The sequence below is a fragment of the Plecotus auritus genome (genome assembly GCF_963455305.1).
Source record: "Plecotus auritus genome assembly, chromosome: 1".
Classification (NCBI taxonomy): domain Eukaryota; kingdom Metazoa; phylum Chordata; class Mammalia; order Chiroptera; family Vespertilionidae; genus Plecotus; species Plecotus auritus.
This window is the reverse complement of record NC_137770.1, coordinates 71,397,858-71,403,630: the sequence shown is the minus strand read 5'-3', so window position 1 is coordinate 71,403,630 and position 5,773 is coordinate 71,397,858. Positions and strand designations below refer to the sequence as shown.

The 5,773-nt window shown below is 49.5% G+C and overlaps 1 pseudogene across 1 annotated transcript; it reads left to right on the top strand.

The window, feature by feature from the left end:
• The first annotated feature begins 1,564 nt into the window (after positions 1-1,564).
• LOC308238964 (carnitine O-palmitoyltransferase 2, mitochondrial-like) lies at positions 1,565-5,255 on the top strand (annotated as a pseudogene). The gene is made up of 2 exons: positions 1,565-1,902; positions 3,650-5,255. The product of its transcript is annotated as a carnitine O-palmitoyltransferase 2, mitochondrial-like (transcript).
• The last annotated feature ends 518 nt before the right edge of the window (positions 5,256-5,773 follow it).

Sequence of the window (5,773 nt, the reverse complement as noted above, 5' to 3'; positions counted from 1 at the left end):
CCTCTGACCCTGGAGAAGTTCTCAATATTTGGTGGACCAAAGTGGCTTGGGAGAGACGGACTTGTTCAGATCAAAAGAAGCATCTGTGAAAGAGCCAGAAATTCAGGCCAGGCTCTCTCGCATGCACACACACCCATATTGTTTCACATACACATTAGCTTCCAGGACAATGAGCCTATTTGCATACGGTGGTGGCTGCACACCTGGCCCAAGTTCAAAGAGCCGACTGTGGCTAATCAGGGAAGAAACTGTGCAAACCCACTAAGGCGAGCCATGCCAGCATGGATCCATCACCCCACAGCCGTCAGGAAGCGGGGCAGAGAAGGTGCTGAGTTGTGAGGAGGGCTGGGAGTGGCTGCCAAGCAAAGAGAAAGAGATGAAAGGATGGTGAAAGAGAAACCAAGACCAGCAACTGAAAACAAAGTGTCTGTATAGACATAATGTTTTGTTGCTATTAATCCTCACTCAAGGATATTTTTCCATTGATTTTTGGGGAGAATGGAAGAGTAAAGAAAAGACAGAGAGAAACATCGATATGAGAGAAACACATCGATAGGTTGCCTCCTGCATGATCCCCAACCAGGGCCCGGGCCAGGGAGGAGCTAGCAACCCAGGTATGTGCCCTTGACAGGAATTGAACCCAGGAACCTTCTATCCACTGAGCCAAACTGGCTAGGGCTGTTTTTAATTGATTTTTAGAGAGAAAGGAAGGGAGAGGAATAGAGAGATAGAAACATTGCTGAGAGAGGAACATCATCCTTCAGCTGCCTCCTGCACGCCTCCTACTAGAGATTGAGCCTGCAACCTGGGCATCTGCCCTGACTGGGAATCGAACTGTGACCTCTTGGTTCATGGGTCAATGCTCAACTTCTGAGCATTGACTTTCCCATTGTTTTTGTTTTTTTTTTTTTAGAGAGAGAGTTGAAAGGTGGGAGGGAGAGAGAGAGTAAGAGAGGGAGAAACATCCATGTGAGAGAGACATATCAATAGTTGCCTCCATCATGCACCCTGACCTGGGGTGAGGGATTGAACTTGCAATCCAGGTACGTGTCTTTGAGGGAATTGAACCCATGACCCTTCGGTGTGCAGGCTGACACTCTAACCACCAAGAAACACCAGCCAGACACAGAATGAGTATACACTGCATGATTCCATGTATGCCAGGCTCTGGAACAGACAATATTAATCTATTGACAGAAGTTAAAAAGGGGTTACCTTTGGTTGGAATTACTTTCTGGGAGAAGATAAAAGAGAACCCTCAGATGTGATTAAAGATCCAAGAAACTAAGGCTCCAGCATAAAAGCCAGTCAAAGGAAATACCCAGAAGGATGTTGAAAGGAAATCGCAGGACATTACCTACAGGGTAACCAGTCCAAACTGGAACATCAGGAAACATCAAAAGCAGGAGGAGGTCAAAGAGAGAAAATTATGAAACTGATAATCACTTGACATATTAACAGTCAACTTATACTCTGATGAGAGTTTGAGGACAAATTAATGACAGTAACATAGAAAACTAAGCAAATGAGACTCAGCATCATGCAGCTGCCTCCTCCAGGGACAATGGTGGCCCGCCTGCTACTGTGTGCCTGTCCCCAGGCCCCTGCCGTCGGCCAGGGAGCGCCCCCAGCAGCCCCTGAGCGCCTGCTCTGGCCCGGACAGTACCTGCAGTGCAGCATTGTGCCCACCATGCACTACAGGACAGCCTGCCCAGGCTGCCTGTTCCCAAACTTGAAGACACCATTGGAAGGTACCTCTGCACAGAAGGCTCTCTTGGATGATGGGCAGTTCAGGAAAACAGAAGACTTTTGCAAGAATTTTGAAAATAGGATTGGAAAAGAATTGCACAATCAGCTGGTTGCTCAGGACAAGCAGAATAAACATACAAGCTACATTTCAGAGTCAAGAAAGGAAAGAGAATGAGGAAGAAAAGGCAGTTAATAAACATTAGGGCAATGCAAATCAAAACCACAATGATGGTTACCCACCGGACTGGCTCCAATCAAAAAGACAAACAATAACAAATGTTGCAAGGATGTGGAGAAATTGGAACCCTCATACACTGCTGGTGGTAAAGGTGCAGGCACTTTGGAAAAGACTGTAGCAGTTCCTCAAAAGGTCAAACATATACTTAACACATGACCTAGCCATTTCACTCCTAGTTATATCCCCAAGAGAATTCATAATAACCAAAAAGTGGAAACAACCCAGATGTCCATCAACTGATGACAAATGTGCTATCTATACTAATAATAGAGGAATATGCAAATTGTCCAGGACGCCATCACAGTAACGACCGAACAGCAGGCTGCGTGGGGCGACAAGGCCAGCAGGGGTGTTAGTGAGGGACGACCAAACAACTGAACAGCAGGCTGTGTGGGGCGACCAGGCCAGCAGGGGAGAGCAGTTGGGGGCAACCAGGCCTGTGGAGGAGGGCAGTTGGGTGCGACCATGCCAGCAGGGGAGGGCAGTTGGGGGCAAGATCAGGCCAACAGGGGAGGGCAGTTGGGGTGAGATCAAGCCAGCAGGGGAGGGCAGTTGGGGGCAAGATCAGGCCAACAGGGGAGGGCAGTTGGGGTGAGATCAAGCCAGCAGGGGAGGGCAGTTGGGGGCGATCAGGCCGGCAGGGAAGGGCAGTTGGGGGCGATCAGGCCAGCAGGGGAAGGCAGTTGGGGGCCATTGGGCCAGAACGGGAGGGCAGTTGGGAACGATCGGGCTGGCAAGGGAGGGCAGTTGGGGGCAATCAGGCAGGCAAGCAGTTAGGATCCAGCAGTCCCGGATTGTGAGAGGGATGTCCAACTGCCAGTTTAGGCCCAATCCCACAGGGATCCCAGATTGGAGAGGGTGCAAGCAGGGCTGAGGGACACCGCATGCCCCCTTCCGCCCCCCCCCCCCCCCGTGTATGAATTTCATGCACCAGGCCTCTAGTATCTATATAATGGAACATTATCCTATCTAATAAAAGAGTAATATGCAAATTGACCGTCACTCCAAGACCCAAGATGGCTGCCCCCATGTGGTCAAAGATGGCTGCCCCCATGTGGACACAAGATGGCCACCACAAGATGGCCTGCAGGGGAGGGCAGTTGTGGGCAATTAAGGGTGACCAGGCCAGCAGAGGAGGGCAGTTGGGGGGGGGACCAGGCCTGCAGGGGAGGGCAGTTGGGGGAGGGGACCAGGCCTGCAGGGGAGGGCAGTTGGGGGCGACCTGACTGGCAGGGGAGGGCAGTTAGTGGTTACCAGGCCACCAAGGGAGGGCAGTTAGGGGCAATTGGGCCAGCCAGGGAGCAGTTAGGTGTCAATCAGGCTGGCAGGGGAGTGGTTAGGGGGTGATCAGGCTGGCAGGCAGAAGCAGTTAGGGGCAATCAGGCAGAGGCAGGTGAGCGGTTTGGAGCCAGCAGTCCTGGATTGTGAGAGGGATGTCCGACCGCCCATTTAGGCCCGATCCCATGGGATTGGGCCTAAACGGGCGGTTGGACATCCCTCAAGAGGTCTCAGATTAGAGAGGGTGCAGGCTGGGCTAAGGGACAACCCCCCCCCCCCCCCCCCCGTGCACGAATTTCATGCACTGGGCCTCTAGTTCAGCAATAAAAGGAAATGAAGAACTGATACATGCTACAACATTGATGAACTTCAGAAACATTATTGCCCCTGGTTTGATATGTACTTAACTGCTTGAGACTCCACTGTCCTGAACTTTAATCCATTTATGGCATTCAACCCTGACCCAAAGACTGAGTATAATGAACAGCTCACCCGGGCAACCACCATGACGGTTTCTGCCATCCGGTTTCTGAAGACACTCCCAGCTGGTCTTTTGGAAGCAGAAGCATTCCACTTGAGCCCTGCCAAAAGTGGCACTGATACCTTCAAGAAACTCATACGCTTTGTCCTTCCTCTCTGTCTTGGTATGGTGCCTACTTGATCAATGCATATCCGCTGGATATGTCCCAGCATTTTTGGTTTTTCAATTCAACTCAAACCCAGACCTAGTCAGGATGGACTCTTCACTGATGATAAGGCCAGACACCTCTTGGTCCTATGAAAAGGACATTTCTATGTCTTTGATGTCCTGGATCAAAATGGGAACATTGTGAGTGCCTCTGAAATCTAGGCTCATCTGAAGTACATTCTCTCAGACAATAGCCCTACCCCCGAGTTTCCACTGGCATATCTGCCCAGTGAGAACCGAGATATCTGGGCAGAGCTCAGGCAGAAGCTGGTAAGTGGTGGCAACGAGGAGATCCTGAGGAAAATGGACTCTGCTGTGTTCTGTCTCTGCCTAGATGACTTTCCCATTAAGGACCTTGTCCACATACCATGCTGCACAGTGATGGCACACACCGCTGGTTTGATAAATTCTTTAATCTCATTATAGCCAAAGGTGGCACAGCCGCTGTCACTTTGAGCATGCTTGGGGCGATGGGGTTGCAGTGCTCAGGTTTTTCAATGAAGTGTTTAAAGGCAGCACTAAGGCCCCTGCCTTACTCCTCAGAGCCAGCCGGCCAGCACTGACTCTTCTGCTGCTGTGCAGAAACAACTTCAAGCTGAACAATGCCTTAAAGACGGGCATCATTGCTGCTAAGGAAAAGTTTGATGCCACCATGAAAACTTCATCCAGGTTCAGAGAGAAGGCAAAGAATTCTTGAAGAAGCAGAAGCTGAGTCCTGACTTGGTGGCCCAGTTGGCCTTCCAGATGGCCTTTCTGCAGCAATGTGGGCAGACAGTGGCCACCTATGAATCCTGCAGCACTGCAGCGTTCAAGCATGGCCGCACCGAGACCATCCACCTGCCTCCATCTACACAAAGAGGTGCTCTGAGGCCTTTGTCAGGGAACCCTCCAAGCACAGTGAGGGAGAGCTTAAGCAGATGATGGGCGAGTGCTCCAGAACCACGGCCAGCTGACCAAAGAAGCGGCAATGGGCCAGGGTTTTGACTGACACTTATTTGCTCTGCGGTACCTGGCAGCAGCCAAAGGGATTGTCCTGCCTGAGCTGTATCTGGACCCTGCGTGTGGGCAGATAAACCACAACATCCTGTCCACTAGCACACTGACCAGCCCAGCAGTGAACATTGGTGGATTTGCCCCCGTGGTCCCTGATGGCTTTGGTGCTGGGTATGCCGTTCATGACAACTGGATAAGCTGCAACGTCTCCTCCTACACAAGCCACAATGCCTGGGAGTTTCTCCAATGTGCGCATAAGGCCTAGAAGACATGTTTGATGCCATGGAAGGCAAATCCATCAAAACTTAGCTTCTGGGCAGGTTAAAAGCCCCCATTTCCTGTAGATGCTGCATCTACGTGAAAATTGAGGCCTATGTAGCCCATAGGTGCTGCTATTCTGTGACTATTGGAACTAATGAGGTGCCTCAGCAGCCAATGCTGTGAAGCCTGAGCTTTAAAATCATGGTTTTAAAACTAAACATGAATTTCCAAGTGGAATTAGATCACAATTAAAGATAATGTGAGATTTCAATTTTAAGGGCATTAGATTAGGAGGGAAGGATTTGAAAAAATAACTCAGGTGTATTTATTGTTGAAGCAGAAATAAAATTTAATTGTTGCAAAAAGAAAGAAAGAAAGAAAGCTAAGCAAATGAAAAGTGAGGCAAGTATTAACTCCAAGAAAACTAAAAGTTAAGGATAAAAGGATATAATCGTATACTGCATAATCACAATAATGTACATAATAAATGTTGACCAAAAAAATGATAACAATATTGAGAGTTGAGGGAGAATAGGATAAAAGAACTAAGTCCTCATCTTCCATAG